Raw genomic sequence first — 26949 nt, 5'->3', positions numbered from 1 at the left:
GATTTGTCATATGTTTCCCTTTTTCAAATCTGAGGGAAGTGGGCTAACCTCGTGGGAAGGGGGCCACAGGCATGCACTTTCAAAAATCTCTCAGAGCCCATGAGTTGGTCTGCTGGATGCAAGCTGCCACCAGAGAGTAGAAACACAATGACTGAGGAGGATGAAGTGGATGTGTGGTAGACCAGACATTTCTTAGTGTGGTATTCCCCCAAAGCTTTTGTCTTCACTTCTGAATTAATGTTTATTGACATGATGACACTGTACTTTACTACTGCTAACCAGTGCCAAAAGGTTCTCTCCCTAAAACATAGTAAAATTGGCATACACCTGATTGGCACATTTAATTTACATAGAAGTACATGGTAATGCATGGCCTGTAAATTAAATGCTGCTAGTGGGCCTGGGGAACTCATTGTGTCACCCTCCAAGTAATCCTCTAAAACATGTCAAGCCTGCCATCGCAGCCTATCGTGCACTTTTTTGTTATTTTGAACTTGCAAAGTAAACCTTTTGCCAAGCCATGGCCTTCCATTTTTAATATTTGTAAGTCACCTCTAATGTAGGACCTAAAAGCCCATAGGGCAAGGTGAATTGTATTTTAAAAGTAGGACATGTGGGTTTGAGTTTTACATGTCCTGCTATCCAAAAACTCCTAGATTTGTTTGTACTCCTGTAAGACCTATCTCTCCCAGTTGATAGCATTGCATAGGCTTATTACATTTAATAAGTGCTAACTTGCGATTGAGAGCACATAGGGATCGCATGTTTAGACTCAAATTGTAATTTTAGAATCCTCTTTAATAGTAAAGTTGGATTTTGAGTCACAATTCTGAAAATGTCACTTTTGGAAAGGTGGAATGTCCTTGTCCTAACCATTTGTGCTTTCTGCCAGTATGCTGGGTCACATGACTGTGAATTTCTCTGCTGTTGGGGTTTGTGTATTCCTTTCAGACAGTGACACAAAGGGGATTAGGTGTAGACAGAATGGGCCATCCTGCCAGAATGGCTGTGGAGCTGTGCCTTGCCCCACTTACAGTTCAAAAGGTTTGCTTCCAGCAGGTACAAAGGAACCTGACACTAATCGTTTGTCAACCCAGATGTCATGGAGCCTTGACAGGGGAAGATAAGAACTTTCCAGAACCAGATGTGGGGACAGAATAGGGAATCCCCACCTGGCAACATTTATAAATATTGGACCTCTAGAGCCACTCTTCAGTGCACACGTTGACCTGTGGACATTACAGTCCAGAGGACTGTCCTGCTGCTTGAGGACTGCCTCAGGCTAACCTGAGTGGCTCCAACGGCCAACAGGCTAACCTGTCTGAGCTACTGGGACCCAAGAAGTTCCAGAGGCTTCCCTGCAGTTGCCCAGCTGAACGTCTGCACTGGACCTTCCTGAGCCCTGCTGCTCTCTGCTGAAGTGATGTCTTGATCCCCAAGAGGTTTGCCCCAGCTCCAGGAACCTTGACTGGCATCAGTGAGACAACATCTTGGCAGGAAGCAGTACAATCTACTTAGATGTAGCATGACACAATCTAATGCAGAACATCCCATTGCAGCACCCTCCAGCTTCTGATCAATGGATTCAAAGGAACAGATGCAGTGCAATGCAGCTTGACTTTGCATTGTTGGGTTCAGGATTTTTCTTATGTTCCTTTTCACTTCGTGACTGTGTGCTGCAGACATACTTTACACTTTGCCTCTAAGGTAACTCTCGCTGCTTTGGTGCCAAGCTACCAGGAGGTTAAGTACAGGTTAATGAAGTGACTTTTATGGTTCATCCTGACACGTATCGTGGTTGTTGCCTGAGTGGGACTTTCACTTCCATCAACCAACAACCCGATTTCATACAGAAATGATAAGGGTCAGTGGATTTCCACAATTCCGTGGCAGCATAGTTTTATAGCACAATTATGGATTCACCACATAATGTGCCTTATAAATTGTAAATTTAATTGAAAGGGGTTTTCTAATTCAAACAGCTGGAACTAATACTCTCAGAGAATGTACCTGTGAGAAAACAGGGCTGATTGCAGAGGCCCCCTAACTTTTTGCCCCCATTTTCCACTTTATGCTGGTGGTTTCCTGACTCTGATGGTGCCCTGGGTACTGCTAACCAGTCCCAGGGCCTGTGCTCTGTGTAAAATGGATATGCAAATTAGGCTAATTATAATTGGCTAAGTTAACCTACCTATAAGTCCCTAGTATATGGTAGGGCATGTAGGTTTAGGGACCACAGCATAGGTGGTGCACACCTAGGTGCACTGCTGAGGTGCCCAGTGTCATTTTAAAGGCAGGCCTGCCTTGCTGGCTGCTTTTAAATTAAAGTTATATGCAAATTCGACTTTGGAATTAAAAGTACTTCCAAAGTCTTAAACTACCTTATTTTTACATATAAGTCACCCCTAAGGTGTGCCCTATGTGCCCCTAGGGCTGGGTGCCATGTAACTATAAGCAGGGACTTTATAAAAATAGATTTATAAACCCTGGTGAGGTAAAAACAGCCAAATTCGTTTTTCCCTCATTGAAGTAAATGGCCTTCATAGGCTAGAATGGGGAGACTTTATTTTAAATTTTAAAGTCTCCTTAAATGTTGCATACCAAGAATTTGGTATCAAATTAATTGTTGTAATAAATCCCACAACTTCCAGTTGTTGGATTTAATATAACTTGTTCAGGTAAAGAGTTATAGACTTTACCTAAAAAGTTGCCAATTTCAGTCCTGCATTGTTTTTGCTGCTGTGCTCTGATTGGCCAGCCTGCAGCAGCTTTGCAGAGCTGCCTTGATGAGGTGTGAAGTGGCCTGGCTTCACACAAAGGAATGTGCTTGTGGGAGAGAATCTCCCCTCAGCAGATGGTGAGGCAGGAAGGGGGAGGGCTGCCAAACTGGTCTTCAAAGGCAGAGAAGGACATTTGGAGCAACCAGCAATACCCCCACATCCTGCAACCCCAGACAGCTAGGTGCCCCCTTGATTAGATTAGGAGAGGGCAGGAGAGGGGTGTGTTTATGATTTTTAGCCACACCAGTGGGTGGGCTCAGCCAGATGTAACCTCCAAAAATCAGATTCAGCCATGTTGGATTTTTAGAGAATGTTGCCCACTGGGATGGATTTTTGCCACACTTCCCAGGAAGTGGTCATCACAGGGGGACGACCCTGTACCTGATTGGAGAACCAGGACCCCCCTGCTTTTCACCCAGGAGCAAGGATAAAACTGGCAGACCTGCACCCACACCTCAGATCCCCTCCAGAATTCAACAAGAAAAGAACTAAAGAAGAAGGACTGCCCTGCTGGACCCCTGGCCTGCACCTGAAACCTGCACTCAGAAGGACTGCACCAGCTGCACACTTGGGCTTCACCACAAGAAGGACTTTGCCTGGCTTCAACTGGTTCAAGGAGGGACTCCCTGTTTGCTACAGGTGAAAAATTGCTAACCAGAGTCCCCTGCACCAACTCCTGAAAAGTGACCAGCTGACCACTGTCCAGTGGCCAAAAAGGAGTTTGCGCCAGGTGCATTCTGGGAGTTGAAGTCCGCACCCCCCAAGGACCATCACAGAACTTCTGGACCCTTGGGGTGAGCTGTGGACCCCAAAAGAACCTTAAAAGGACATCTGGGTGAAGCCCCAGAAGTTTGGAGAAGATTTGAGAATTTTTGAAAAAAAGCTCCAGAGAGGGACCGACCCGCCGCGGAAATTCTAGCCGGCTTGCCTCAACCGCGACCCTGCCTGATTTGGTGGTTCGTCCCAGTAAAGAAAAATCTCCGAAAAAGAGACTAAGTCCGAAGGTAAAAAGTTGACCGGGACCTCCCAGCCATCGTATCCGAGAAGGGCTCCACGGACGTCGGATCAAGATCCAGGTTTACCCCGGTCGAAGGATTTTCACCTCGAAAAAACAACTAAGTCCGAAGGTAAAAATCTCCACCGAGGAAACCCACATCGCGTATCCGGACAAGGGCTCCAGGAGGTCGGATTCAACTGGCAGGTTCGTCCCGGTGAAGAAAATCTTCAAAATAAAGACTAAGTCAGAAGGTAACTTTTTGACCGAGGCCTCCCGCGACCTGTAGCCGAGCAGGGCTCCATCGCGGTCGGCCTGAAAGTTTGACTTTGCCCCGGTCCTGGTGCAACCAGATGACCCGATTGGCGCTTTTTTGTTTCTAAGCGCTAGAAAAGTAATAATTTTTTAAAAATTCATATCTCCGGTTCCCTTTATCCGATTTTATTCGTTTTTGTGTCATTTTAAAGATAAAAATATAAACTATTTTCATAAATTGGTTTTGGATTTTTAAACTGTTTCCTGTGTTTTATTTAATTACTGTTTTGTGATATTTGAATGCTTTACACACTGTCTCCTAAGTTAAGCCTTGACGCTATTTGCCAAGCTACCAAGGGTTGAGCTGGGATTAATTTACTGAGACCTAACTGTACCTAGGTGGAGGTTAGTGGCTTGTTGCTAGGTGTAGGTACCTACCTGCCCTTACCAATAACCCATTTTCCAACAGTACCACATAATTATCAGTTTTGCTTCATAATTTAGAAAACCTTTCCACATAATTTGATCCTCCATGCTCCATAGCCCTTGCAATGTTAAGGTTCTCAAGAGTGGCTTGGGAACGATCATTATAATGAAGAGCTTTGTATTTCACAGGTGAATGTGAAATATTGTCCACATTTCATGGTTCCTTTTGCCCTTTCATATATTTATATATATATATATATATATATATATATATATATATATACACACACACACATACACACATTTATAAAAGGGCAAAAGGAATATAAATATAAATATATACATATACACACAAACACAAGGCATATATATATATATATATATATATATATATATATACACATACACGCGCACACACAGACTATTCACAGTTTGCGATGCCTCAAGGCCCCTGCAGGATACTGTATTGCTCCTGCATGCAGGGAGCTGCTGGTAATGCAGCTTCCTGCATGCAGGAGCAATACTTTCATCTCTTTTCTTCTCCAGGCATGGAAAAAGATGAAAACTCCACTTCCAGCAAGCAGGAGAATTTTGACAGCTCCCCCTTGCTGGAAGCAGAGTTGGTGTTTGCTTTTGCTTGCCAAGAGCTGTCACAACTCTCACCAAGCAAAAAGCAAACAACTCTCTCCTGAGCGTGGGCATGTTAGAAGATAGAAGGAGCTGGCCCTGTGGGGGTAGGTGAGGGACAGTCCCAAGGGCCATTGATGGCTCCGGGGGGGGGTACAGCCCTCCTCCTTTCTTTTCCATGGGCCGGCCCTGGGGAAGTCATGGACCCCAGGGCTGTATATGACCCAAGAGTGAGGGCCCTCTTTTAAAAATAGGAATTGGCCCCAGGGAGGTGGTAGTTCCTGGGTCCCAGGAGGTCTGTGTGGACCCTATATAATTTTTTATACGTAGCCCCAGGGAGCTGGTGGTCCCCAGGGGTGAAGTCCATGCAGCCTTCCCTGTAGATTTGTTATATGCAGCACTGGGGAGGTGGTGGTCCCCTGGCCTTGTAGGAGCCTCAGGAGGGGGTCCCTTTTTGCCCCCGTTCTATTTTTGTTCCCCTTGGGACCTGGCCCACTCAGGTGCTAAATTAATAACAAGTACAGGAGTCTGCCCTTATTTTTCTTACATTTGCAGCAAAATGTGTGGATCCAACATGGATTTTGTTGAAAATTGTAATACACTTATTTTTTTGCCCTGACAAAGTCCCAGAGGAACCACAGCACCAAGAAAAGCAGGTTAGGGTATTCCTACCCCGCCCCCCCTTTCTTTTTTTGCATTGTTTTAGGTTGAAGTGTTGGCAGCCAATCATAAATGAGCAAGAGTACTGTTGGATCCGCATAGGATTCGTGTCCCTAGATATGAATATTTCATTTCCTTCAACCCCTTCTGTGCCGATCACGTAATGGTTTACGTCCACCAGCACAGTGCTCCGGTGCTGAGGATGTAACCATTACATCCTCGGCACTGAGCTCTTAGGGAGCGCTAGCTCTCTCTCTGTGGGCTTCCCCCCTACCCCCACAAGGCAGGGATAGAAGGGGAAGCCCTTCCCCTTTCACCCCCAACTCCCCCGGTGACATCTGATGACCTCAGCGTGCATTCGAGTGCTGACCTCTTCAGAGCCCACTTCCCCATCAGCTTCCAGCGTGATCGGGAAATAAATGCTGGAGGTTTCAAAGGGAAGGAAAGGAATTTCCTTCCCTTTGAAGTCTCTCAGAGCATTTCAGAAGCCTGATCCTAAAACGATCGGCTTCTGAAATGCCCACTAGACAACAGGGATTTATTTTTAAAAGAAATTGGCATAAGGGGAGCGACCCCTTGGGCAAGGGTCGCTCCACAGTGGGGCAATTTTTTTCAAGGCCTTTTCTGCCCCCCCTGGGGGCAGATCAGCCTATTGTTATTAGGCTCTATCTGCCCCCAAGGGGGGCAGAAACCACTAGACACCAGGGAGTTTTTTTTATGGCAAATTCACAGAAGGGGAGCAATCCCTTAGGTAAGGGTCGCTTCCTGCGGGGGGGGCAAATTTATTTTAGGCCATTTCTGCCATCCCTGGGGGCAGATCGGCCTATTGTTATTAGGCCAATCTGCCCCCGGGGGGGACAGAAACATCTAGGTGCCAGGGATTAATTTTTTTAAAAAAATTTTTTTTAGAGGTGGGGAGCGACCCCTTAGGCAAGGGTCGCTTCCCTGGGGGGGCAAATTGTATTTAGACCATTTCTGCCCCCCTTGGGGGCAGATTGGCTGATTTTTGTTAGGCCAATCTGCCCCCGAGGGGGGCAGAAACCACTAGGCACTGGGGACTTTTTTTTTGCACCAATTTCACGCAAGGGGAGCGACCCCTTAGGCAAGGGTCGCTCCCCGGGGGGGGCAAATTTATTTTAGGCCATTTCTGCCCGCCTTGGGTGCAGATCGACCTATTGTTATTAGGCTGATCTGCCCCCGGGGGAGGCAGAAACCTCTAGGTGCCAGGGATAAAAATGTTTTGTTTATTTTTGTTTTTGTTTTTTAGAGGTGGCGAGCGACCCCTTAGGCAAGGGTCGCTCCCCTGGGGGGCAAATTTATTTTTGGCCACTTTTGCTTCCCTTCGGGGCAGATCGGCGTATTTCTATTAGGCCGATCTGCCCCCGAGTGAGCAGAAACCACTTAGGCACCAGGGATTGGTCTGTGTGTATGTGTGTGTTTTCTTTAGGGGGCAGCCCCTTGGGTAAGGGTCGCTCCCCATGGGGGCACTTTACTGTTGGCCATATCTGCCCCCCTGAGGGGCAGATTGGCCTATTATTGGAAGGCCCACCTGTCCCCAAGGGGGGGGGGTCAGAAAGCCCACCAGAGACCAGGGAAGTTTTTTTTTCTCCAAAATAAGAGGGTGGGGGTATGGACATACCCCCACCCCAAATAAATGGGGCCAAAGTTGTTCTGCCCACCAGTGGGCAGATGGGGCAATTACCCCTGATCCACACCCCGGGGGGGGCAGAAAGTCTACTAGATGCCTGGGAATTAAAAAAAAATAGTGGGTGGTGGCTACCAACAAGTACGGGCCTGGTTATACCCCCACCCCAAATGAAGGGGTTAACAGTCTTTCAGCTCTCCCCCGCACTCTAAAACATCTTATCCCACAGCAAGCAAGAAGACATTTGATTATTTTGGGTTTTGGTTTTACATTTGGGCCATGAGAACTTGGCTAACTCTCAAAATCGTCCCACTTGGAATGGTGAGGGCTGCACTTTATGGACTTTGGAATCTGCCATGTAGATAAATCCACAAGACCTAAACACATCTGAAAACTAGACATCTGGGTGAGTCCAGGGTGGTGTGTTTCACATGCGTCCTGCACCATTTTCTTACCACAATGTCCTGCAAACCTCCAACTTTGCTGGAAATCACACATTTTTCCCACGTTTTTGTGATGGAACCTTCCGGAGTCTGCAGGAATCCACAAAATTCCTGCCATCCAGCATTGTCTCATCTATACCAATACATATTCTGCTGCACTTGTCAGCCTAAACTTTTTTTTTTTTAAACTGCCCTTTTGGACCCGCTTTGGTTCCCCCTCAATTTCTACATGTTTTTGGCTCTTCCCTGTCACAAGCACTTGGCCCACTTACAAAAATGAGGTATCATTTTTACCGGGAGTCTGAGGGAAACGTTGGGTGGTATGAAATTTGTCCCGGTGCGGTGATCCCAGACAGAAATGTGGGAAAAATTTGATTTTGTAGCTAAATTTGACGTTTGCCGAGGTTTGCTGAGGATTCTGGGTAAGAAAACATTGGGGGATCCACCCAAGCCACACCTCCCTGGATTCCCTCGGGTGTCTAGTTTTCAGAAATGTCTGGGTTTGGTAGGTTTCCCTAGATGACTGCTGAGCCCAGGACCAAAAACGCAGGTGCCCCCGCAAAAACAGGTAGTTTTGTATTTGATAATTTTGATGTATCCAGATAGTGTTTTGGGGCATTTCCTTTCGCAGGCAGTAGGCCTACCCACAAAAGTGAGGTACAATTTTTATTGGGAGACTTGGGGGAATGCTGGGTGGAAGGAAATTAGTGGCTTCTCTCCGATTGCAGAACTTTCTGTCACCGAAAGGAGAGGAAAAAGTGTTTTTTTGGCCCAAGTTTGAGGTTTTGAAAGGATTCTGGGTAACAGAACCTGGTCAGTGCCCCGCAAATCATCCCATCTAGGATTCCCCTAGGTGTCTAGTTTTCAAAACTGCACAGGTTTGCTAGGTTTCCCTAGGTGCCGGCTGAGCTAGAGGCCAAAATCCACAGCTAGGCACTTTGCAAAAAACAGCTCTGTTTTCTTTGTGAAAATGTGATGTGTCCATGTTGTGTTTTGGGGCATTTCCTGTAGCGGGCGCTAGGCCTAACCCCACAAGTGAGGTACCATTTTTATTGGGAGACATGGGGGAATGCTGGGTAGATGGAAATCTGTGGCTTCTCTCTGATTCCAGAATTTTCTGTCACCGAAATGAGAGGAAAAAGTGTTTTTTTGGCCACGTTTTGAGGCTTGCAAAGGATTCTGGGTAACAGAACCTGGTCAGAGCCCCACAATCACCCCATCTTGGATTCCCCTAGGTGTCTAGTTTTCAAAACTGTGCAGGTTTGCTAGGTTTCCCTAGGTGCCCGCTGAGCTAGAGGCCGAAATCCACAGCTAGGCACTTTGCAAAAAACAGCTCTGTTTTCTTTGTGAAAATTTGATGTGTCTACGTTGTGTTTAGGGTCATTTCACGGCGCTAGGCCTACCCACGCAAGTGAGGTACCATTTTTATCGGGAGACTTGGGGGAATACAGAATAGTAAAACAAGTGTTATTGCCCCTTGTCTTTCTCTACATTTTTTCCTTCCAAATGTAAAACAGTGTGTAAAAAAGACGTCTATTTGAGAAATGCCCTGTAATTCACATGCTAGTATGGGCACCCCGGAATTCAGAGATTTGCCAATAACCACTGCTTCCCAACACCTTATCTTGTGGCCATTTTGGAAATACAGAGGTTTTCTTGATACCTATTTTTCACTTTTTATATTTCAGCAAAAGGATTGCTGTTTACCCGGTATAGAATGAAAACCCATTGCAAGGTGCAGCTCATTTATTAGCTCTGGGTACCTAGGGTTCTTGATGAACCTACAAGCCATTTATATCCCCGCAACCAGAAGAGTCCAGCTGACGTAACAGTATATTGCTTTCAAAAATCTGACATCACAGGAGAAAGTCACAGAGTAAAACGTGGAGCAAAATGGCTGTTTTCTTCCCCTCAATTTCAATATTCTTTTATTTCAGCTGTTATTTTCTGTAGGAAACACTTGTAGGATTTACACAAATGACCCCTTGCTGAATTCAGAATTTTGTCTACGTTTCATAAATGTTTAGCTTTCTGGGATCCAGCATTGGTTTCTTACCCATTTCTATCACTAACTGGAAGGAGGCTGAAAGCACCAAAAAATAGTAAAAATGGGATATGTCCCAGTAAAATGTCAATTCAAGTCTGCCTGTTCCAGAAAGTTGGTAAGATGGTATTTTTACCACCACAAACCATTTGTTGACGCCATTTTCAGGGGAAATCCACAAGCCTTCTTCTGCAGCCCTTTTTTCAATTTGTTTTTTAAAAAAAATGAAATTTTCACTGTATTTTGGCTAATTTCTTGGTCTCCTTCAGGGGAACCCACAAAGTCTGCATACCTCTAGAATCCCTAGGATGTTGGAAAAAAGGGACGCAAATTTGGCATGGGTAGCTTATGTGGAGAATAAGTTATGAGGGCCTAAGCACAAACTGCCCCAAATAGCCAAAAAAGGCTCGGCACAGGAGAGGAAAAGCCCTGGCAGCGAAGGGGTTAAAATCTCTCAAAATTACAAAAAGCACCCTTTCTGGAGCAAGAGCTAGCTTTCTTCCGAATTTGGTGTACTTTCGTTCAGCAGTTTTGTCTGTAGTTGTGTTCAAATTCCCTATGGGAAAATGTGTGGGGAAAGTGTGTTTCGGGACCCCTCCCCTTTTTTTCAGCCCCCGCTTTACAGATCATCCCAGAGACAAGTTTAAAGGGCTACTCAAGCGGCTGGCACAATCCGTGCTGCAGGCCCACTAGTAGGATTTATTTTACGAACCCTAGTTACATGGGCTGCCACTTTACTAGGGAATTATAAGTACATTTATATTGCTAATAGGGTGCAAGCCATTTTTGCCATGTTTCAAAGCGAGAGCACAAATACTTTATCACTGGTTAGCAGTAGTAAAGTGCACAGAGTCTTAAAGTCAGAAAAAAACGAAGTCAGCAAAATTGGAGGATTGAATGCAAAAAGATAAAGGACAACTCCACCAAGGGGCTAGGTATAGCATGCACTTATGAATAAAAACAGGAAGAACATGAACAATGAAACATTAGTCATGATGTTGTCCAGTCTTGATGCCAGCTTCTTGGATTTTTTTTTATAATGCCAATGACCTCTCAAACTTCTTAAAACACTGCCCCTACAAATGCAGGCATGTGTGCCTCACTTTCTCTGCAAAAACTGAAATCTATGCCTGTACATAGACGAGGCAACCTATGATTCTCATCACAACTAAAAAACCTTGAATTTACTGGCTGGAGAGCTGAGAGCTTCTAGAGACTGCAACGTACCCAGTAAACCTGCCTACTTGGAGGCTATTGCATTGAATACAAATAAATTAAAGTAATTGGAAAGTGTCTTCAAGAGGCAGTGACTTCCTGTACAAAGGAACTCCTCTCAAAACAAACATGAGCAGGAGTAGCTCCCAGCAGCTAAGAGTATTCAGCTACTGAAGGAGGTGTTTCCAAAACATAGATTATTTGCTAAAACTCTTAAGAAAGTTGAAACTACTCCCAAATAGGATGGCACCCCAAAGGTGTATAGGTTTATATTTAGTACAACATCATTGAACATGACCCCAATACTAGGCTTAACAGGATACTTAAATGTGGAAGTCACCTGATGAGTAAACACTCAATACAAGATTACAAAGTGTAAAAACATGAAACAATCCAACATGTAAAACACACAGATGTCCCTTTTGCAAACTAAAAATGGCTAATTATTTAGAATGGGAATTTATTATATATAAAAAGGTCCCTGCATTTGATAATGTTACATGAACACACTGAGCCAGATTTACTAAGCCCCTGTTTAAGTGAGATTTGCTAAGGCACACAAAGCCACCTTGTGTGGCTCTGCATGGCTTAGTAAATCCAGAGTAACTGAAGCTAGCTCAGATCACAGCCTTGCTTTACTCTGTATTGGAAAGGCATTCCATGGGTGGAGCAAGGATATTCCAATGCATCCACTCTTTGAGTTTCACACAACCCCAGATTTACTAAGGGTAGTAAACCTGAGATTGCACCAAAAGGGTATGCCTCCCCAACAAAGGCATGAGGAGGAGAAATAGCTTATTTTCGCCTCAGTATTTCTGTTTATATGTGTGCTGCTTTCTGCAGCACAAGTAGAAAGGGAAAAATGCCTCAAAGGATATTTTTTTGTGTTCAGGAAGGTGCCCTTTTGCGCACAAAAACAATCCTGCCTGTAATGCAGATACCCTTGCACCAAGGCTCAAGGGTACCTGAGTGGGTGCTAGGAAGCACTCAGAGTATTAGCTCAGGGAGAGAACGCAAATGCATGATATCTTAATAGATATGTGCATTCCTGCTCTCTCCAAGTCATGCAGGTCAGTGCAGCAAGTTGTCATACTGCTTTGTCTGAAAGACAGCAGCGGCAGGAGACCACAGATCAAAATTCTTCCGGGCAGCGCGTCTACTCCACAGGTGAGTTCACATCTTACAGCCAAATTTCTTCGTCTTTTATACCTTAAAGTAACTCAAGAGGAAGATTCTTAGTAACTCCCCTCCCTTCTGTTATGGAATTCAAACAATGGCACTAGTTGGTCTGTGTCAAAAACATACAAAAGAATTGGCCAGGCCGAGACATAGCTGTACCTTTCTCTGATGGAAACTTTCTCAGCCTTGTATTCTACTATAGCAGCCACATCCCCCATAATATGTTCCAGCACGGTGTGACCCTGCTCTGGTGAGAAGAGCGAAAACACATTCAGTGTGGAAAACAAGCTGTGTGGAAAAACACCTGCACAGTAGCAGGGTACAAAATGGAATCACTCGCACAAAATGGAGTTGATTTGTCAAAATACGGCTAACTTTAAATAGCATCCCACTGGTCTTTCCAAACATGCTGGGGAGAGCAAATCCAAATGTGAGCAACATTCTGTGGCAAATACATCCCATTAGGCCAAACGGGCAGATGGAAATCACTTTGTTAAGCTGCATTTCCTTCTATTCTTGGAACACTGCTGGTTTGAGGATGCAGCTTGACACTGTAAAATATATTGAGGAAATTGACATGCTTTTAAGTAAAAAAATGTTGGCTATTAGAAAATGAGTGCATTGATGCTTAGTACACTGACACATCAGAATTTATAGCAATATATAATTTCTTAAAATTGCCTAATCAAATTCTTATTTCAGCATTATGGGAATTGGCAATTATAAGTTTCAGTCCATTTTGAAATGCCTTTTGAAGTGACCGTTAGCTAAATCAAATTACAGTGATTACAACTTTTACCACTTGTGCGAAAACATCTGGAATACGCAGGAACCAACCCAGCATTAACTTATTTGTGCCGAAAAAAATGCTGTGCCACTCGTGCGTTGGGGCCTGGTGCCAGCTATATGAACAGATCCAACCAAGGTCAATAGAGATCCCCACAAAGTGCTCCCATTGTCCTTGGTTTGATCTATTCCTGTCACTGGTACTTGACCACCACACAAGTGGCTCCGCTTTTTTATCAGTACAAATGGGGCAATTCTGCGTGGTAAGAATCTTGTGGATTCCTGTGGATTCCGGAAGTTTCCATCTTAGAAATGGAAGGAAAATGTGTGATTTCAGGCAAAGCTTGCATTTTATAGGGCATTGTGGGTAAAGAAACCTCATGGGATCCATGCAAGTTACCTCATCTTGGATTCCCCTAGGTACCTATGCCCATGTTTATACTTTGTGCCCCAAAACTGCGCTAATGCTGTTTTGTGGCAAAACGTTTAGCACCGGCTTGCTCATTTCGCAATGCGAGCCGGGCGCCATATTTACAGAATGGTGCAAGCTGGCGCTAAGCTTGGGCTAATGTCTTAAAAACAAACGCTAGCCGGGTGGGGTTGGCGGTAGGGAAGGAGGGGGCTTTGTGTCAGAAAATGACACTATCCTAGTTAGAGGCAAAAAATGCCTCTACCAGCCTAGCACCATTTCCTGGCTCACAACCACCAAAACATGACTCCGGTCTTAGGAAAGACAGGAGTCATGCCCACCACCCCAATGACCAGGACAGGGGACAGGTGTCCCCTGGCCATGGCCATTGTACTCTGTGCCATGCAGGGGGCCCCCAGTTAGAGCCCTGATGGCAAAAGAAATATAGAAAAAAAAACTCACCTGGACTTACCTGAGATGGGGTCCCCCATCCTCAGGTGTCCCTCTGGTGGGGGTGTTCCTGGGGCTTTGGGAGGGCACCTGTGGACCTATTCCATTGAGTTTAATCATGGAAATGGGTCCACAGGTCCCCTAACGCCTGGTCTTACCCAAGCGTTAAATAATGGCACTAAGCAAGCTTAGCACCATTATTTAACCCCTCCTCCCACCCTTGCATCATTTTAGCACAGGGGATAAACATAGGGCTATGGGGATAGCACCATTTTTTGGATTGGAATGCCTACCTTGCATCTCATTAATGCAAGATAGGTAGGTTCATTCATCCAAAAAATGGTGCAAACTCCTATATTTTGATGTTAGACATGTCTAACATCAAAAAATAAAAGTGGAGATAGGTTTGCGCTGAATTTGCGTCACAAATGCGGTGCAAAAAAAGTATAACTATGGGCCCTAGTTTTAAAAAATTTACAGGTTTGCTAGGTTTCTCTCTGTGCTAGCTGAACTAAGGCCCAAAAACCACAGCTATCCACTTTGTGAAAAATGGGTTAGTTTTGCGTAGAAAAATCTGATGTATTCATGCTGTGCTTTGGACTATTTCCTGATGTGGCCAGTTGGCCTATCCACACAAGTGAGGTACCATTTTTATCAGAAGACTTAGGGGAATGCTGGGTGGAAGAACATTTGTAGCTCCCTTCAGATTCCATAACTTCCCTTCAGAGAAATGTGAGGGAAATGTGTCTTTTTAGTCAAAGTTTGATCTTTGCAGGGGATTCTAGGTAACACCACCTAGTGCGAGGGATGCAAGTCACCCCATCCTGGATTCCCCTAGGTATCTAGTTTACAAAAATGTACAGCCATGCTAGGTTTCTCTAGGTGCCAGCTGATCTAGGCCCCAAAAAAACACAGCTACAGACTTTATAAATAACAGACCTATTTTGCATGAAAAATATAACGCATGTTGCATTTTGGGCATTTTCCTGTCATGGGAACTAGCCGTACACACACAAAAGAGATGTACTATCTTTATCAAAAGACGTAGGAGAACGCTGGGTGAAAGGAAGTTTGTGGCTCCCCACGGATTCCATAACTTTCAATCACAGAAATGTGAGGAAAATGTGTTTTTTTAGTCAAAGTTTGAGGTATGCAAAGGATTCTGGGTAACACCGCCTGGTAATAGCCATGCAAGTCACCCCATCCCAGATTCTTCTATGTGTCCAGTTGTGAAAAATGTACAGGTCTGCTAGGTTTCCCTAGATGCTGGCTGAGCTAGGGCCCAGAAACCACAGCTATCCACTTTGCATAAAACAGGTCAGTTTTCCTTAAGAAAATTAATGTATACATTTTGCTTTTTGGGCCGTTTCCTGTTGCGGCCACTTGGCCTACCTACACAAATGATAAACCTTTTTTATCAGAATACCTAGGGGAATGCCTGTGGAAGGAATTTTGTGTTTTCTAGTCAAAGTTTGCTGTTTCAAGTGATTCTGGGTAACACAACCTGGTGAGAGCCATGCAAGACACTGCATCCTGGATTGCCCTAGGTGTCTAGTTAAAAATGTACAGGTTTGCTAGTTTTCCTTTAGAAAGCTGGCTTTTTATATAGCATTCCAAAAAAGACGTATGTTGTGTAAAAAGTCCAGGTATCCCCTTAAAAGTGGACTCGGCTTTCTTTAAAAATCTCAGGTGCTCCCTTTGTGGTAGGGTGGTTGAGCAGCTTAGGCTAATCAAAGGGGAGTGTTAGATATTTGCTGCATACACAGTCAATAAATCAAACACATGCACACCCAATAAGGAGATCCACACCAATTCAGAAATATAACTTGTATTTTTATATATTTTTAACACCAAGAACTTCATTATTGGGTAAGCACTTTTTAAGTTAGCAGTTTTTAAGTATACAGCAAATACACTTGCATTGACTTAATGCAGTAATGTTATCATATAGAAAAAGAAGCATATACTGCATACTGGTACTTGGCAATTAATTACAGGACTGTTCTTCTGGAGTTAAGGTAAGTTTGGGGCTAGGTCCAAGCACCACAAACAGGTCACCTTTGGCGACTCTGGAGCATCTGGGTGCAGAGGTGCTTTTCAGCATAGGATGCTCTAGTTTTATCCTATAAGGAAGAAACACATACTGCATATGGGCAACAATTTACAGGACTGTACCTCTGGAGTTAAAGTAAGTATGTAACACGGTCCAAGGCAGGACCAACAATGCACTCCCGGAAGCACTGGGACATCTAATTTCAGAGGTGCTTTAGAGCACTGGGTGTCCCCTTCACTTTAAGGGGAAACGATCCTGAGGAAAAGAGGCTGCAAGTGGGGACTTGGTGAAAGTCTGGTTGAACCCAAAGGGAGGCTCAGGTCTCAAGGATCTGAAGCACACAGGTCCACCGTCGGAGCACAGCAACTCCGGCTGGGGGGCAAGTGTGCAGTGGTGCTTTGTCCGGTGGGGTTGCAATGTGAAGACTTATCGCCGTTCTTGGTTACTGCACAAAAGAGGCTACATGCGGTGACTGGAGGACCAATCTGACCAAACCCAAGGTTGGGTTCATCTCTAGAGGATCTCAGGACCTCGTTGGCACCATTGCCCACTTCAACTCAGGCTGGGGCACTCGAGTACAGTGCTGCTTTTTGGTGTTGAGTCTTCCACAGTCTGGGGCTCTCATAGTTCTTCTTTGGTGCCTGCAAGGTGCAGGGGAGTAGCTCTGCTGGTGGTTCATTGAAGTGCAGGCAGTCCTCCTAGGCTTTTGGAGGCAGAGCAGCTGCAAGACAAGTTGACCTTGGTGCAATTGTTGAGGACAGGAGTCTGGTCAGCAGGATTGGGGCCAAGTCAGTTGCTGCTCCTCAGTTCTTAGTTTTCACTGCTCTTCTGTGTCATTCTTAGGTAGGTTGAATCTGAGTTCCTGGTGTCAGGGGGCCATCTAAATACTGAATTTAATTTAGATGTGCTAAGGGGAGTGAAGGGTAGTAGCCAATGGGCTACTTACCCTTGGGGCCCCTAGATCGTCTAAATGACCACTTCCAGTGGGAAGCGGGTACAGAGTGCCTAATTCCACCACACACAAGATGGTGGAATTCTTGTTTTCGTGTTCACTTCAGGTAGCCCACCCTAGGGGTGTGGCTATCGTGGGAGTGTAACACGCCTCCTGACTATATAATTTCCTACCTATCCTGGTCCCAAATGAGCCTCCGGGCAGTCAGTGGCATCTCCCAGGACTGGTGGGAAGACGGGTCACATATTAAAGGAGGCAGGGACTTTGAAGTCCCTGGCATGCTAAATTGTTTTTGTTTGGCTCTCATTGTACTAAATGAGACTTCTGGATTTGGGCGGCAGCAACACCAGGCTGTGGGAAACTGAGTCCAATTCCACACCGTGTGACAACTGTCCACCTAACCCTTCTGGGTAGCAATAGTACCTCACCAGCATCTGAAAGTGGGGGTAATTTGTGGAAGCTGTACTGCGCAGGACATTATGATTTCTCAGAGGAAATGTGGTGAAATAGATCTCATCCTATTCTCTCAGTTACATTTGTTTCACACATGCCAAGACAAACAGAAGCATTAATCAGTTCAAAATATTTTATTGAATCTCACTGCGTTCTAGATACAATGGCATTTAATGCAATGATTAGGATGATAAAACAGAATAATACTAATGTGGTGACAAGGAAAGTGAAACATAAGAAAAGTCCCACCATAGTGACAAAGTGCTAAGTGTCAGGATTCCTACCTACACCACTAAGATACTACTAGATCACAGCAGTGTTAAAACTAGTCTGCTCTTCGGGTTCCCAAGGAAGACACCATCCCCCATACCTGAATATGAAGGTAGTGAAGAGGGGTGTTGGTCTACTGAGAGTCCTCTCCCATGTAAATGGAAAGATGCCAAGTCTCAACAGACAGCTGCAATGAAGCAACAGCACACAGTGCCAATTTTGTGGCTGGAACTCTCCATCTAACATACAGGGGCAGAGGGATATTTTGTAATAAAACAGCTGGTGTTCTGAGAAACCTGCCTTAACGTAAGAACACATGTGTTTCATGTGACATGACAAAGACTGAAGTGCTCCACTTTGTACTGATAACATGTTGGAGACAGTCTTGAGCAAAGCACAGAACAAGAATGTCCCAGTGAAAGGAATGAAAAGAGTTTCTCTGCTAAAAGTGTATGAGATAAAGGGAAATAAAACATCACAACAGAAAAGAGCTTCTGCTCAGAAAATAAAATGAATTGTTACTAGGCTAAAAGGAACAAGCTGCAGACCTATGGCTAAAATAAAGTGCCCATAAAAGAAACTAAAATAACCTTATGACAAAATCACTAGCCATCCTGCTAGAAGAGGTGTGAACACCTTCCTCCAGAGTAGGCATTGTTTCTGGCCTCCAAGAGCAATGCTCTTACCTGCAGGGGGTGAGAAACCTGTCTGTAGCAGCAGGCTGCAAGGAACCAGTCAGCAAGCACACTAGAGAGCTAATAGGTTTCAGGGGGTACCTCTAAGGTACCCTCTGGGTGCATGTATAACTAAATAACTGGAATCAGTGTGGGTTTATAAATATGATGTGTTTGATACCAAACACCATAGGTTGCAGTGAAGCCATTATGGAGCTTGGTAACTCATTTTGACCAGTGTCCAGTACATACCTTGAGATGGCTTTCCTGCTCACTTGTAATATCTAGCAGTGGCACTAGCCATTGCAAGGGCATATCTGCTCATGCAGATATGTCCCACAAGTGTTACAATGCACCCAGCCTTACGGCTCCAAGTTCTGCTGTAGGGGTAACTTGCATAAGGCTCATACAGGGTCTATGGCATGGAACACTGGAATGTGCCATGTTATGTTTTCAAACATGGTTTGCACCGTGCCACTCAGCCTGTGATGGCTGTCTGTGTATAATTTCGTGTATTGGTCCCTTAGGGTGGCATAAGATATGTTTCAGCCCTTAGCGGCGCTCTTTGGTACCCATGTCCTAGATACCAGCGGTACTATTTACGAGGGACTTACAGGGTTGCCAAAGTCCATACCAGTTGGGTTATAATTAGACTTTACTTGTTTTAGGTTAAAGAGCACTCTCATTGAGGTTTGATTCGCAGGTCTCAGTGCACTGTCAGAGTCAAAAACTAGCATCTAGTAGTTCTAAATGGGGCAAAAAGTGGGGATACATCTGCGAAGAAGTCCAGTTTCCTACAGTTTCCTATGTGCCGACTGAGCTAGGGCCCAAAATCCACAGCTAGGCACATTGCAAAAAAACAAATCAGTTTTCAGTGGAAAGATTTGATATGTCCATGTTGCATTTTTTGTCTGTTTCCTGTTGGTTGCACTAGGGCTACCCACATAAGTGAGGTACCATTTTATTGGCAGACTTAGGGGAACACAGAATAGTTGAACAAGTATTGTATTTTGTATTTCACTGTATATACACCTTCCAAATGTCAGACAATGTGTAAGAAAGAAGTCAGCTTGAGAAATGCCTTCTAATTCACATGCTAGTATGGGTACCCACAAATTCAGAGATGTTCAAATAACCTCTGCTTCTAAACTCCATATGTTGTGCCTATTTAAGAAGTACATAGATATCCTTGATAGCGATTTTACACTATTTAGATTTTACCATATGAATTTCTCTATACCTGGTACACAATGAAAAACCATTGCAAGGTACAGCTCAGTTATTAGTTCTTGGGACCTCGAGTTCTTGGAAAACCCACAAACCCCATATATCCTCACAACCAAAAGGGTCTAGCAGATGTAATGGTTTAAGAATTTTGTAAATTGGCCATCACAATGAGAAGTTACAAATGAAAATGTTGTCACAAATGTCCATTTTTTCCTACACGTTTTCAATTTTTTTTTATTTCAACACTTAGGTGATCTTTCCGAGTTTGGCGGTAACCTGACCGCCATGCTGGGGGCGGTGTTGTGACCCATCATTGTATCCCACCATACACCTTCAGGGCCAGTGACACTGACAAAGACGACAACCGTAAGTATGCCTAGCACAGAGTGGAGGAAATGGCGGTGATACACACACACACATTGCACACCGAAAGGCACATACACATTCCACACACACACACACAAAATACATCAAAGACAAGTACCCAATACACACACAAAGCCAAACAGATACGTGTCAAACATACAGCACAACATACACCAACACAGCCATACACATCCATACACAACACCCCATACAATATCACAAGAAAGCAGTCAGACACATAACAACATGCACTTGGCACAACCTATCTACCCAGTGCATGCAACAACACAGACACAACCCATACACAAACCACACACACCGTTGCACACAGATGTCACACCACCGTGTAGAAGGAAACCAGGACTAACATCTCAACTAGCGAAGTACAGTAATGTGGGCAGATGTATTGTCAAACAAAATATATAAATAAACTATATACAATAAAGTATCAGTTCACTGTCCAGTAATGCAGGACACATTGTCCAGATATCATGGCCCCAACTTGACTCCTGACAGCAATGGGACAGGCAGGCACCTAAGGGGTCTGGGGTGGTGGTGGCTTTGATTTGGAAGAGGCATGTCTCGGTTTGGGCTTGGGAGAAGGGACTTTGCCTCTGGGAGGGGTGGATTGTTTGCTGGGTGGAGGGGCAGGGGAAATACCAGAGGGGGCACCTGAGAAATGGGAAGTGGAAGGGCCTGGGAGGGGCAGGGGGACATGACATTTAGGGGTAACATGGAGTGGGAGGGGAGTAGGGAAGAGGTCAAGGGCGGCAAGGAAGACTTTTTTAGGTACCAGGGCAAGGTCACATGATTGAGGTTTGGGAGTGGAGACAGAGGGATTGCTCGTCTGACGTGTTGGTGTGCTGTACATTGATGCTGGTGTGTGAAATGTGTGCATGTCTGTGGTGGGTGAATTTTGGGTGGGTGAGTGGGTGCGTGTGTATTCATTGGGAGGAGGGGGTAGAGATGCAGGGAGAGGGAATGAGAGATGTGTGAGTGAATGTTGGGGTGGTGTGTGCAAGTGATGTGGATGTGCTGTAGGTGGCAGAGAAGGTAGTCGTGGTGAGTGCAGATGTTGTTTGTGAGGTGGGTGTCTGTGAGTCTGCTGTTGTGGTGATTGAGGGTATGACTGGAATGCTAGCTGGACCAGTGTGTGATGATGTACTGCTGGCAGGTGTAAGTGGTGAAGCAACTGTAAGGGAGGAGGTGGTAGGGGAAGTGTCTGTTGTTGTGTATGCAGATGTGTGTTTTCGTGTGTGCATGCCTGTGGGTTAGTTTGTGATGCTTGTGCCTGTCTTTGCACACCTTGTCCATTGTACTGGGTGTAGGCTGGTCTGTATATGTGCCCTGGACGGGTGTAGGGAGAGGGGTTGTGGATTGGGAACACGTAGCTGGAGGAGGGACAAAAATGAAGGGACACTGGCTACCATCAGCGAGGAGGCCAAAGCCTGAAACGATCTCTGTAGGCCAGACAAGGCACCATGAATGCCTTCCAGGTAGGCATTGGACTGCTGCATCTGGGATGCCAGTCCCTGGATTGCATTCACGATGGCTGTCTGCCCCACAGAAATGGACCTCAGGAGGTCAATAGCCTCCTCATTGAGGGCAGCAGGGCTGACAGGGGCAGGGGCAGAGGTGCCTGCAGCGAATGACATGCCAACCCTTCTGGGTGAGCAGGCACAGGCAACTAGGTGGGGAGCTGCAGGGAGGCCGGTGCTGGTAAGTGGGTTGGTGGACAAGGATTGTGCTGGGGTGGTCCCAGATGGGTGCCCCACTGACAGGGAGCTGCCATTGGAGGAGGAATCAGAATCTGATGTGGTGGATGCTCCGGTCTCCACCATAGTGCTCACCTCGCTCTCCGTCGCAGCCTCCTTGGTCCTATGGGATGCTGCATCCCCACTCGCCGGTGCCCTTCCTGCTTCACCATATGATGCTATTGCACACATAGACAGAGGTAGAGAGAGAAGGAGGGTGGGAGAAACAGAAAGGGAGGAAATGGTGATAACCCCCACATCCACTTCACATATACAATACATGGATTAGCCCCTGCCAGGTAAGCAAGAGACCATTTTGCAATAAGAAAAAATAGAGTCTTGCAAGTGATATCCAAACTTATCAGTGATCATCTCAATCCTGCAGCCTGTACACCAGATAGAAACCTACTACATGCCTATGAACTGGCTAAATGACTGATCCAACAATTCAACCCAATAACATACCTAACCACATGTCATCCATTACAGGATGAAACAAATCTGAGCTCAGAGGAACTGTGCACACAAACTAACTGACAGGAATGTGTGGAGTACATGTGGTACAGAGGTCCACTAATGTTGCAATTGAAGCAATTACAATGTTAACGAAAAATACCTCTCATTACCCAAATACAGTGCCAATATAATCACCTTGTACTACTACAATACACGCAGAGATGAAGGATGCAGCCAGTGACATGATAGAACATTTGAGCAACCCATACATACAGTTGAACGTATGTCACAGTAGCAACACCTCTGTTCCTGAATGGCTCTAGATAGCTAATGTGTCACACTCCTACATGATTGGTGTGTCAACCAGGACTGTACACTCCCTAAATCTCATCTGAGCACGTAAATCCCAAGTCCAGTGAGGGTTACAGTACACAACCATGCAGACGTCACCTGATATTCTACACTTACCCCCCTCTGGCTGCTGTGCTGCCCACAAGCGCCCATCCAACTCTGGGTAGGCCACCACCAGTATGCAGGCCATTAGGGGGGTCAGGGTCCAACGGGCACCCCTTCCACGTTGGGAGGCCATCCCCAGCTGGGCCTCTGTGATCTTCCAGGCCCAGCGTCTCAGGTTCTCCCACCGCTTCCTGCAGTGGGTGCTCTGCTGGCTATGGAACCCTAGGGTCTACACTTCCTTGGTAACGGCTCTCCATAACCCTTTTTTCTGGTGGGTGCTATCCTGCATGGGAAACATTCCAAAAATGGGGGATATACTGTAAATGATACCAATACAGCTGCCTTTGGCGGCACACAACATACAAGGTCCATGCACACTGCTAATATACCACACACATCATGTGCATGCAAAAAACCCATATCAGTCATTACATGTCAATGTGCACACACATGCATCCTCAAACACCACCCGAAATGCGGGACAAAGTATGTTGTGCTGACCTGTTGCCCTGGAGCCCTGTACAACCGCGCATACAGGGGTAGGACCCCTCTCACAGGTTTCTCTAGCTTCTCACTTATGAAGGCTGGGGCCCTATCCCCTGCAGGGCTTGCCATCATTACTCCAAGATCCAGGACAAAGCAGCCCACGAAGTGGAGGTCTTCCTTGCTCGAATGGCAGGAGTCATTGGTCCCAGTTTCCCTTAGACATCAATGTTAATCAATGAGGAGTTGCACGGTGGTTCCGACCGCCTTCCCCCATGACGACTGCCGCCGGCAGAATGATGTCACTTCCATCTGCCCAATGCATGCAGGACAGGCGGATGCCATTTTAGTTTGTTACATGACTGTCCTGGGTTCACACTGCGTCATCACCTGTATATCGTCACAAATTCATTCATTTTGGTTGCACTTTGTGGATAATCACATATGTAGTGAGGGTCAGGTGACATCACCACACTTGTCACTAAATTTGTCAGTACTGATAATCTGTATGGAGGGACACATGAAAGGTGTATGTTTACATGTCCTCTACACATCCATTGTCACAGGGATTATGGGGCAGTCTCTTCGCACAACATGACATCCGATTTACATGACCAACAATTTGTGATTTTCGTATGTCATACTTGGTGCTCAACATTGTGGGAGGTTCCCAGATTGTTGTTTGTCTCCCTACCTAGAGATAGCCAAAATGGAGTGATGAGGAATGCACCAGTTTACCAGCCACTCGTAGATCTTGAAACCATGGAAGAGCATGATATCATCCTGACCTATCGACTTAACCATTTGTGCATTAGGGAACTGGTTGCCAAGTTGATTGCAGACGTCCTGCCAGCTTTGAAAAGTCCCCATGCCATCCCCCCAATAGTCCAGCTGTTGTCAGTCCTGCATTTTCTGGCAAGTGGCTCTTTTCAGGTGACTGTGGGACTGGCTGCAGGGATGTGACAGCCCAAGTTCAGTAAGGTGTTGCAGGATATGGTAGATGCCCTACTCAAACATGTGCACAGGAACATCAGGTTCCCACAATGTGTAGAATTGGCCACTGTCAAAGCAGCCTTCTACAATATATCAAATGTCCCACATGTAATAGGAGCCATTGATGGGACTCACATCGCTTTGGTACCTCGAGAGCCAATTAACAGGTCTACAGAAACCGGAAAAGTACATATTCACTCAATGTACAAGTGGTGTGTCTTACAGACAAGTACATAACACATGTAAATGCAAAATTCCCAGGATCAGTACATGATTCCTACGTCCTGAGGAACAGCAGTGTCCCTGCACTGATGTCACAGCTACAGGGAAAAAGGGCCTGGCTCATAGGTATGTGTACTGCTCACAATGACAGACGTTTGCACCCCTCCCTACACAGGCTGCCCTCTGCCTAGTATTTTTACCTATAGTCATGTCCCCTTATCCACACAGCTGACTCCGGATACCCCAACCTCCCCTGGCTCCTGGCTCCTGACACCTGTTCGACGTCCAACTACAGTAGGGGAGAAGAGGTACAATGAGGCACCTGGCCGGATGAGGCAAGTGTTTGAGAGGACTTTCGGCCTCTTGAAAGCTAGGTTTCGTTGCCTCTATGTGTCCGGTGGTACCCTACAATACCGACCAGGGAAAGTCTGAAAGATCTTTATTGCATGCTACATAATCTGGGCTCAGAAGGCACATCCCACTGCTGCTGGAGGGGGACATTGATGCTGGAGGAGTGTTTGAGGCCGGTGACTCTGATGCACATGACAACAGGACTGAACTGATTTGTCACTACTTTCAATGATGAACAGGGATGTGTGATTTGTATGTCATCTGCACTTGGGATATGTATTGTTAATGCCAGTCTGTACCCAGATTTGGCATGCATCAAGGTGTATGTGGGGACTACAGCCTTCCATCTTATTTTCCTAAAAGGTGGCTGACTTACCATGTGGGGTAGTGGAAATGCATTTCTGCTAATGACGTGTGGAATGTTGGTGCCATTATGGAACATCCTTATGGCTGAACCAAAGGTTTTGAGTCCTCAGTCTGCCTGTTTGGCTTCATGAAAGGGGGACTTATCAGTCTTGTCTTGCTGTGTAGGCATGCCATGCTGCATTGTCAGCTGTTGTGTGGCAACTACCTATTCCTGACTACTCAGGGAGGTGGACAGTAGAGGATGTTACCTATGTGATATCTTTCCTATCCTACACATGTGTGTGAGTGACAGTGCAGGCCCTTACATATGTGGTATCATAACTGCTGGGACAGTCATCCTGTGTTTGTGTTCAACTGCTGTTGGTGTATGACTGTGGATTACATGCCTTACAACATTGTGCCTATTTCAATTTAATTTTCCCTCTTCAGATCACATATCGGTTTGCAATCTGTTTATTGAATAGCCGGTTGTGATCGTTGACAGTGGATGTTACAACAATATGGATGTACTTACACACCTGCTGGAGTACCCCACTACATCTGTCACTTTGACACTATTTGTGTGTCGACATGTGCATATATTTGTTGCTTATAAACAGTGCCACTACTTACAATGAAGTGACATGACCATGATAATTGGTGTTTATTTAGTGTTTAAAATCACAGTCAAGAGGAGTGGGGTAATGGTCTAGTTGAAGTTCAGAGTGGGTGGTACAGCTGTTTGTTTCACGGGTCCTGCTCCATTTGCCTCGGAACGATGGGAACTTGGTATTGGACAGCCAACAGGGTGTAACAGTGGCACACAAGGGTGACAATTCAGAAGAGGGATCACTTCCAGGTGGGGGGATTGGTCTTTGCCTCAGGTCCAGCAGGATGTCTGGATGGCTGGCTTCTTTTACAGGGGTTCCCTCAGCTGCAGGGGTAGAGGTGCTGGTGGCCTGTGGGTCCTCCTGCTGGGCCTCCATTCCAGTAGCAGGTGCTGATGTTGAGGGCAGTGGTGTTTACTGACTACTGGATGGGTCCTGCTGTTGGGTGGAGGATGTCCGCAGGAAGTTGTTCAGTTCCTTGAACTCCCCTAATATAAAGACCATGGTGGCATTGAGTGCCTGCCACCGCTGCATGGCATCCAGGTGGTATTCCCCCTGCAGCTTTTGGCGTGTCCTGCATGGTTGAGAGTACCTGACCCATCTTGTCCTGGGATTGCTGGTAGGCTCCCATGACTCTGGTGACGGCCTCCTGGCCAGTCGTGTCCTGTGCCTGCCTCATCCATTGGCCCACGATTGCCCTCCCACTCACCCTTGCACCATGCACTTGTGCTACTGGTGCAGTGTGGCCCTCCCACTGACACCAGGACCGTCATTGTCTTTGGTTTGCATCGTTGACTCCTGCCCCTGTCCTGTGGGGAACACTGATGCTTGATGCGTCCTTGGGACACAGGTTTCAGAAGGTGGGCTTTGCTGTGCAATGGATGCCAGAGGGGAGGTTGTTTTCAGTTGTGGGCAGGGTGAGGCTGGTGCTGGTGGTGGACTGACCACTCATGCCTGATGGGCCAGGTTTGTCATCCATATCCAGACATCCACGGGACTCCTCCACTATTGGACCTGCTTCCAGGCCTGGGCTTTCCATCACTGGCCTCCTCCACTGTGTAGCAGTACTTGGGAGATGGGTGGAATGAGAGGTATTGTGTCACATGATGGTATTACAGAAGTAATGCCATCACTGACTGGATTTGCAGGGCATTAATGGAATTGACAGTTACTAGACCACTGCTTGCGTTTCCATCAGTGGAATGTTGCAATGGTCCTATTTTGGGGATTAATTAATATTTGTCTTGTTAGTGTCATTGCCATGTACAGGTGTGCATTCCAAACACTTTTTGGTGATGGGGAGTGACATGGTTTAACATGTAAGTGCCGAGATGTGAAGGTGATGTAGCAGTAATGCAAGGTTTGGGAGTGTT

Source organism: Pleurodeles waltl, chromosome 7 (genome assembly GCF_031143425.1).
Source record: "Pleurodeles waltl isolate 20211129_DDA chromosome 7, aPleWal1.hap1.20221129, whole genome shotgun sequence".
Lineage (NCBI taxonomy): Eukaryota > Metazoa > Chordata > Amphibia > Caudata > Salamandridae > Pleurodeles > Pleurodeles waltl.
This window is presented reverse-complemented; position numbering follows the sequence as displayed.